Genomic DNA, 9,927 nt, shown 5'->3' with positions numbered 1-9,927 from the left:
ACCTACTTGTAAATATCTGCTTAATTAAATAGAAAACCATTATTTTAAGCATTGTCTTTATTTGCAAATTCTCAACTATAGAGAACCATAGCACTCAAGCAAGAGAGAGAAAATTCTATTGATATTAGAGACAAAATTGAGGCCTTTGAGAAAAATGAACAGTAAATATACATAATGATGCTTTCTTTTAATGCTAATTTGTTCCTGTATTAAATGACAGTGTATGTTTTACATATCAAATTCATATATGTTTAAAATCTGACTTCATGAATTTTAATATCCTCATGTGAATGATATTAATATTTTAAAATAATTAGATATAAGTAAAATATTACACTTAAGAATTTAATATATGCTAAAAAGGAGATATCAAAAATCATCAGCAAAGGGACAGATGTGTTCATAATAAATAGTGCTAGAAAAACTAACAATTTGCAAGCAGAGAGAGACAAAAAAGAGTGTCCAAAGAATGGGCCCAGGGGCTCTCCCAGGGTGATTGATAATGAGCTGACTGGTATCTGGAGGAGCCTCATCTCATCTTCCCCCAAAGTCTCCAAGTGCTGGACAGATAGTGCTTCCAGCAGCTCTTGGAAGAACTGGCACCCAAGGTCAGGTTATATGACACCCAAATTCAGCTCCACTCACAGGCCACTCCCATGTTTGACCACAGAACACCTGGTGCACTCAAGCTAGTACACTACTCTCCTGGATGGTAAGTGCATGGCCCTTGCAGCCTGCTGACCCTTCTGTTTATGAATTCCTGCTTGAACCAAATAATGCTGGCTGATGACTGCCTGAGCCCTTTGCAGAAATGGGTTTAAACCCTGACCTCACATGATGCACTAAAACAAACTCCAGAAAGTAAATAAAATGAGATCAATAAAATAAAGTTAACAAAAAATTAAAAGATCAATAAAAATAAATCAAGACAATGAAAAGCTAGAATCAAGTAGAATTAAATGATCTTCAAATCTCTGAAGGGTGAGACAAATTTCTAGGTTTCATAAGAAGACAAATCAAAAATACTAATCAATTTATTATTTACCTACATATGTTAACCATTTATGTTACAACAAAAAGGCAAAGAAGAGGAGAAATATTTTTGTCTAGTATGACAAAAGTTTAAAATCCTTATTACATAAAAATTTATACAATTGATTTTTTAAAATCATCACTGAAGCCTAACTGATAAAGGTTAGAAACCATCTACACAAGAACATGCAACCAGAACCGAAGAAATGCAAATGAAAGCAACAGCAAACACCATTTTACCTACTTTGCCCCCTACTTTTCTGGCAGCTCCTTCTTAGCGTCTTTTGCTCTTCATCTCCTCAATCTCTGTGTGTTGAAGGGCTCTAGGAATTCAATAGTATTTAGACTCATTGCCTAATGATCTCAACCAGTGTCATGGCTTTAAATAGGATCCATTTATCAATTCAAAAAAATGGGTTTTTGAGGGGCTGAGCTGGGTCTCCACCGCTGCACAGGCTTTTCTCTAGCTGCCATGAGCGGGCATTACTCTCTAGTTGTGCTGCACAGGCTTCTCATCCAACAGCGTCTCTTGTGGAGCATGGGCTCTGGGACACAGGCTTCAGTCGTTGCAGCTCCTGGGTTCTAGAACACCAGCTTAGTAGTTGTGGCACACAAGCTTGGTTGCAATGCAGTATGTGGGGTTTTCCCAGACCAGGGATCGAACCAGGGATTCTTTATCACTGAGCCACTAGGAAAGCCCCCAAAAATTTGTATCTCCAACCCAAATTGGGATATCTAGCTGCCTACTTGCCATCTCCACTTGAATTTTTTAACAACAGACTCAAACTTAATGCAAATTCCTCTCTCCCCCAAACCAGCTCCTCCTGTAGCCGTCTTCTCAGTTGAGGACACCATTCTTTCTGTTGCTAAGGCCAAAATCTTGGTACCATCCTGACTCCTCTCTCTTATATGCCACATTTCATCAGTCAACAATTTCTGTCAGCTCCACCTCCAAAATACACCCAGAATTCACTTTACTTTCCCCACCACCATCAGGGGGCTTCCCTGGTGGCTCAGATGGAAAAGAAGAATCCATCTGCAGTGCAGGAAACCCAGGTTCGATCCCTGGGTCAGGAAGATCCCCTACCCACTGGCTACCCACTCCCAGTATTCTTGTCTGGAGAATTCCATGGACTACCTGGGTTACTACATTAACCTCCAGCTGATGTCCTGACTTCTGTCCTCTATTCTCACAAGAGTAGCCAGAGTGAAACTGCTAAAACCTAAGGCACATGCTCTCACTCCTTTGCTCAGCTCTCCAACAGCTGCCCATTCCCATTCAAAGTAAAATCCAATTCCCATTCAAAATTAAAAAATGTAGGCATGATCTACTCTCTTCTTACCCTACCTCACTCCCTATCTCCATGACTTCATCTAATATTGATATCCCTCTTGTTTACTTGGTTCTACTCACTCGAGCCATGCTCCTACCACAGAGCCTTTGCATGCGCTATTCTTTATCTGAAATACTCTTACGAAGACATCAAATAGCTAACTTTCTAATTCCTTCTGGTCTTTACTAAAAATTTGCCTTTCTTCTCCTCTTCCCTTTCCTTCCTTTCCTGGCAATTCAGTCTTAAAAATATTCGGGGTCAGGGCAGAATAAGGTACACTGGCCCACAGGGGTGTGCTGAAGCCAAGCAGGACCAAGAGGGCACCCATGCAGAGGGGTGGCCTGGAATAGGGTGTCAGACCTGAGTAGGGTGAAGAGGTGCTTACATGCAGTGGCGGAGCCCATATAGAGCCTGTATTTAGTCAGAGGGCATCGAAGCAGGGGAAACGGTGACAGCAGAGGAAGAGATTATTTACACACAGAGGGTTTGATCAAATAAGTAAATACACTGACGATAAAGACAGCTAATTTCTCACTAATAGAGTATAGAGGTACAAAGATGGAAAGGGATAAAACTAGAATGAAAACTGAAGTGTTAGACTGAAAGTGAAGTAAACTCATGGTTTCCAATATACAGTATAAATATATTTATAGAAAAATAAATATATGTGCATATTGCTTATATGTATATACACAAATATTCTCAGTCCATTGAGAGTACCTGGAAGAAGGAAAATGCCACTAGCAATGAGCATACCTAGCATGCAGAGCATGGCTGCAAAATAGCATTCCCATGGGCTCCTTGGAGAAATGCCTGGTTCCAGAGTTGGGGCAGGAAAGTACAAGATAAACCTGGAACATCTTGGTATGCCAGAAAGCAAAGTGTTCAGAGAATGATGGTGACATGATGAAAGACAGAAGCTTAACTTGAAGTGTTCCAATGGGAAAGTCTAAGAACAATTTGACCACCAAAATAATGATACTAACTCATTGACTAAAACAGGAAACTATGAGCTCATATCCATTCAGTTAGTCACTCAGTCGTGTCTGACTCTTTGCGACCCCATGGACTGCAGTATGCCACGCTTCCCTGTCCATCGCCAACTCCCGGAGCCTACTCAAACTCATGTCGATCACGTTGGTGATGCCATCCAACCATCTCATCCTCTGTTGTCCCCTTCTCCTCCTGCCTTCAATCTTTCCCAGCATCAGGTTCTTTTCCAATGAGTCAGTTCTTCATATCAGGTGGCCAAAGTATTGGAGTTTCAGCTTTAGCATCAGTCCTTCCAATGAACATTCAGGACTGATTTCCTTTAGGATGGACTGGTTTGATCTCCTTGCAGTCCAAGGGACTCTCAAGAGTCTTCTCCAAAACCACAGTTCAAAAGCATCATAGATATAGACAAATAAACAAAGTTTGATGAGAAATGTGATCAAGTATGGCCCCCCACAAAATACTTAGTTACAAAAAGAAGAAGCAGAGAAGTTTGGAAGATCTCATCTAAATCAAGTGACAAAGTAAACATTATCGGTAATGGGCTAAATAGAAATTATGTGCCATCTGATAAGATACAACAAGAATACAGCATTGCTTCTGTGATATTCTTGCCAAAAACACTAGATTACACAAAAACATTAGATTAGATTAAGTCTAATCATAAGGAAACAGCAGACAAACTTAAATTAAGGGATATTCTACAAAATAAGTGGCCTGAAATTTTCAACAGTGTCAAGGTCATAAAAGTTGAAAAAACACTTAGAAACTATTTCAAACTGAAGGAGTCGAAATAGACAAGATACTAAATGCAACAACTCACAATGTAGAACTGAATCTTTTTGCTATGAAGGCCCTTATTGAGACAGTTGACAAAACTTGATGGGGAGGGCAGTTTGAGGATAAAACAGTATCAATATATCAATGTTAATATTCTTATTTTGATGGTTACGTTTTGGTTATATAAAAGAATGTCTTTGTTTACAGGAAAGATACTCTAAAGTTTTGGGGGGAGGTGGAACATTATATGGGTAAGTTACTGATTTCCAAATGGTTTAGGACAAAAAGATTTTGCTACTATGCTTGCAAGTTTTCTGTAGGTTTGTGATTTAAATTTAAAATATTTTTTAAAATTTTGTCACTTACTTAATGAGAACTTTACTAGCTATTCTAAAATGCTCACCCGTATGAAACTTCATATTCTCCTTCTTGCTTTATTTCCTTTAGCACATATTCATTTATCTATCCAGCCGATTGTTTCACCCAGGAGGACCTATGACGCCAGGAATTTTTGTCTGTTTTATTCACTGTTGTGTCATGAGTGCTTAGAACATTGCTGGGACATAGCGAGTGCTTAAATGGATAAGCCTATTAAGTAAGCGTATGAAGAAAGATATAACCATTACAAGCACAGGTAACATAAAACTGTTATTCTCATGATCCTATGTAAAAATCCTTTCAGAACTGAAAGTCATAAAAATATTAATAATCCTTTAACCTATAAATTCCACTCTTGGGAATTCATTCTAAGTAACTATTCTAAAATATGGGAAGTAATCGCAGTGTCAAGCTTTTCACCAGAGTGCTATTTATACAAAAAATAATAATAATAAAAGAGAGAGAAATAGATATTCAAAAATATTGGATAAATTATGACATGCCTGCTTGCATGAATGCTCAGTTGTGGCAGACTCTTTGCGACCTGATGCACTGTAGCCCACCAGACAACTCTGTCTGTGGAAGATTCCAAGCAAGAACACTGGAGTGGGTTGCCTACTCACAGATTAAAATTCGATTTCATTTGAAATTCTAATAATGTGGGAAAATGCTTTTTTATGTATTATTGCATGAAGGGAAAATACAATGTAAATTTACAGCCTATGAGTCAAACTAAATAAAAATATGTATTGTAATAAACAACTATTGCATTGTGGCAAATTTTTTTCTCTTTTCCAAACTGTCAGTGATATGGTTTTAATTTATATTCTTAAAATATACCTATAATAAATTTATTATTTATTTAAAAAAGCACATCATGAATGAAATTAGCTGGATGTAGAGAGTATTAGGGCTTCCCAGGTGGGGCTACTGGTAAAGAACCTGCCTGCCAATGCAGGACATGCGGGACATGCAGGTTCGATCCCTAAGTGAGGAAGGGCATGGGAATTCACTCCAGCATTCCTGCCTGGAGAATCCCATGGGCAGGGGAACCTGGCAGGCCACAGTCCATAGGGTCACAAAGAGCTGTAGATGACTGAAGCAACTTAGCATGTATGCACAGAACGTATTAACCCCATGAAAGAAAGTAACTGCTTGAGTGAAGAAATTAGGGACATACAAATCAAACATTCACTAGTCACACACACAATCTACACACATATTCAAATATGACTAAATATAAAAGAGGTAAAAAAAATTTTAACTTTTTTGAATAAAATATGCTAATATTAATAGAAAAAAGTGATCAAAAGACGAATTTGGCAATATCAGTCTATTACTGCTAGTGCAAAACATGTTTAATACAACAAACTGTAAAACCATCAAAAAAGTATACTCTACTGGATCAGGGTAGGTTCATCATACTTGTCAGGTCAATAAAATATCCCCCAAGACCAACAAGCAGCCCCTGTTCTGATTCTGTGCTCATCAGAGAGTCTTCTGATTATTAACTTGGCCTCCTAGTTAACCTCTTCTAGGAAAGGCATATCCTAGACTTTCACATGCTGCTGCTGAGTCCCTTCAGTCGTGTCCAACTCTGTGCGACCCCATAGACGGCAGCCCACCAGGCTCCCCCGTCCCTGGGATTCCCCAGGCAAGAACACTGGAGTGGGTTGCCATTTCCTTCTCCAATGCATGAAAGTGAAAAGTAAAGTGAAGTCGCTCAGTCGTGTCCGACCCTCAGCGACTCCGTCCATGGGATTCTCCAGGCAAGAGTACTGGAGTGGGGTGCCATTGCTTTCTCCGTAGACTTTCACATAGCCACATGAAATGTGGCTAATCCAAATTGATATGTGCTGTTAAGTATAAAATCCATCTGAAAATTTGAAGACTCTGTATGAAAAAGAAAGTAAAATAATCTCAGTAATAATTTTATATTGACGACCTATTAAAATTAAATAGCATTTTGGATAAATTGGGTTAAATAAAATATGTTGTAAAAATTAATTTTCCTTGTTTATTTTAATTTTTTTAATATGGCTAAAAAGAACATTTTAAATTACTTCCTGGCTCACATTTGCAGATGTCATTATATTTCTATTGAACAGAATACTGCAGTCAGGGACTTCCCTAGTGGTCCAGCGGTTAAGAATTCACCTAACAAAAGGAAAGGGATTCACCCATCCCCTGCCATAGCCCAGTCAGGGGATATGGGTTCGCTCCCTGGTTGGGGAAGATCCCACATGTTGCAGAGCAAATAAGCCCTCGGGCCATGACTAGAGAAAGCCTGCATACAGCAAGACCCAGTGCAGTCCAAAATAAAAATAAATAAATACGAAATATTGCCGTGGACTTCCTGATGTTACAGTGAATAAGAATCCACCTGCCAGTGCAGGGGGGATGGGTTCAGTCCCTGGTGCAGGAAGAGTCCACACGCTGATGAGCAACTAAGCCTGTGTACAACTACAGGAGCCCACACCTAGAGCCTGTAGTCCACAAGAGAAGCCACTGCAGTGAGAAACCCGTGCACCACAATGAAGAGTAGACCCCACTCACCACAACTAGAGAAAGCCCGCATGCAGCAATGAAGACCCAGCACAATCAAAACTAAATACATAAATAAAAAGAATGCTGCAGTCAACATAATTATACAATCTCCATATAAAGCAATAAGCTGATACCTGATTTAGAGGGCTTCCCTTGTGGCTCATCTGGTAAAGAATCCACCTGCAATGCAGGAGACCTGGGTTTGATCCCTGGGTTGGGAAGATCCCCTGGAGATGGGAAAGGTTACCCACTCCAGTATCCTGGCCTGGAGAAGTCCATGGACTGTATAGTCCATGGGGTCGCAAAGAATTGGACACAACTGAGTGACTTTTTCACTTTCACTCTGGTTTAGAACATTAGCCTCTTGTGAGCTTTCACACGACACAAGTCTGTCCCTCACTAGCTGGCTGACTTTGACAAAATGAAGCCCTGCTAAACAGAAGATGAGACCTTCACTGAAGTGAGCAAATCTAGGTTCTGGCATCCTCTGAGCTTCCTAGGCACAAGTCGTCAGCTCCATCATTTCTCTACCTTCCATCATTTCTCTCCTGTTTATAATCTTGTGTTTAGACTGTGTTTTTCAAGGGGTAGAGTTGTGTATTATTTATCTTTGTTTTCCAAGCACTTATGTGCCTTAAACAAAGATATTAAAAAGTTTGTTAAATGAACATTCTTCCACACCTTATGCCTTTGATCATAGCTACAGGCCTCCTTGCCTTGAAAAGAATTTGTAGATAATCTCCTCACTTCTTCATCTGTTAATTGTAACTAATAAAGTTTGAACACATAGAAACCTGAAAGAAAGTGGTTACATTACAGCCATGAGAACTAATATAAAATATGGAGTGAAAGCTTTACAACAATCACAGCACACTATATTATCAAGGACAGAGCCTTAGAGACCGAGTACGGAATTGATATTTCATCATTATGCAATGACCTACATTATATGACCTCTTATTTGTCCCTGAACTCCAGCAGGCTGATATAAAACAGTGGTGGAAGGGAAAACAGATGACACAAAAAGGAAAGGAGGTTTTTTATGGGATCAGTGTAAAGATTTGGCTACATAACATAGACCAGATGGCAATAGCCCCTTTCTCAGCAGGTGACTACTCAATGTCCTATGGGTTGTTAAAAAAAAAAAATTCACTATCAACCTCCTCTGATAATTGTTTCTAAGTACTGCAGCAGCATCAAAACAATGCTGAAAATACACAACATCCCTCAACATAAGGAGAAATAAACAATCTAAAAACTTCTCCTACATATTAATTCCTGACAAAAGGAAAATCCTTTTCTGAGAAATGCTGCTACCCATCAGAAAATCTTGGCTTCTAAAAACTCAAGTATATTCTCATCTTTTATTTCAAATGAAGATGGCCTTTGTTTTACCCAATTTTGTGGTTGTTTTGTAAAAGCCATTGAAAATGCCTGAGAAACTATTGGCATTAGTTTTACTGAAGTTAATTATTTATAGTTGCTACTTTTATATAAGACAAGAACCCATCCTTTAACATTTTTATAAAAATTGTGTACCCAAGAATTCATTTGCTGACACCTTCTATAGCTCCAAAAAAACCTTTCTGGTGTACAAGACAAACTGAAGGAAAAAATCCCTGAAAGGTGACTTACTGATTCCAATAAAAATATTAAAAGTATAAATTTGATGACAATTCCTCTCCAAAAGTTTGAGACACTTCAAACAAACTACAGTTCCATTACTTTAACTAAAAGCCTGCAAACTGACCTTCATAAAAGTTCCCCAATATTTCCCTTCTTCCCTTCTAGGACAGAATAAAAAGATCGTATGTTAGTTACAGCTCTTTATTTTACACGTGGGTTCCGCATCATTTTTCAGTGATTTCCCTCCGGCTAGTTGGTTGCTCTAATATTCTCCAGAATTGATTCGTCCTTAGATACCTACTTCAACTATTAAGGCTCAGATCAATCCAGCAATTCTTGCTTCAAGATAGAGAAAATGGGAATAAGAACCGCAGAGCAGGCTAGCTAGCTACTGAGGAGAAGCAAAGGTTACCACTGAACAAAGGTTATTCAAGTGCAAACTTGAAGCAGAGAGGCACGAACGAGATGGAGAAGCAAAGTGGCCTCGGCTCGAATCGCACCTAACACACCTCAGTTTATAGTCATTAAATTGGATGATATTCGCAAATGTGGGGCTAAGAGCATTCAATATTTGAAAATTAGAAAGGAAACAGAAGCTCTGTTGGCCAGGTGGCGCTAGTGGTAAAAAACCCGCCTGCCATTGCGGGAGACCTAAGACACGCGGGTTCAATCCCTGGGTTGGGAGGATTTCCTAAAGGAGGGCACGGCAACCTGATCCATAGGGTCGCACAGAATCGGACACGGCTGAAGCGACTGAGAACGCACAGAAGCTCTGTAAACTCTTAAACGAGAGCTGTAAGATACAAGTGACTAAAGAAAAGGAAGGTCCTAAGGGCCGATGGACGAGCTTCTCTCCTTATCAGAGGGCGGAGGCAGAGGGACCCATTCACAGGGGACCGCTGTCGCCACGCCTCACGCATGCGCAACTCGCTGACTTAAAGCTGAGGGCATGAAGTAGCCCCAGCTTTTCTAGAGGCGCGGGGAGGAGGGCGCAGGGAGGAGGGCGGGGCGAAGGCACGTGACCGGAATGCGGCATTTCTGGGCCAATCGGCGGCGCTTCGGAAAGCGCCCTTGAAGAGCAATGTGGGTAGCCCCGGTTGGGCCGGAGTCCTGACCTCTTTTTAAGTTCCTGGCATTTCGACTTCGCTCTTGAATTTAAGAAACTAGTTTGTCAGAACTCTTTACCATGGGTTTCTTGAATCAAGTCAGGGGCACACTCTAAAGTGATTAGCGCTTT

The sequence above is a fragment of the Bos mutus genome, chromosome 3 (assembly GCF_027580195.1).
Source record: "Bos mutus isolate GX-2022 chromosome 3, NWIPB_WYAK_1.1, whole genome shotgun sequence".
In the NCBI taxonomy this organism is placed as follows: Eukaryota; Metazoa; Chordata; class Mammalia; order Artiodactyla; family Bovidae; genus Bos; species Bos mutus.
The sequence above is the reverse complement of the archived record's forward strand: the minus strand, read 5'-3'. Positions refer to the sequence as shown.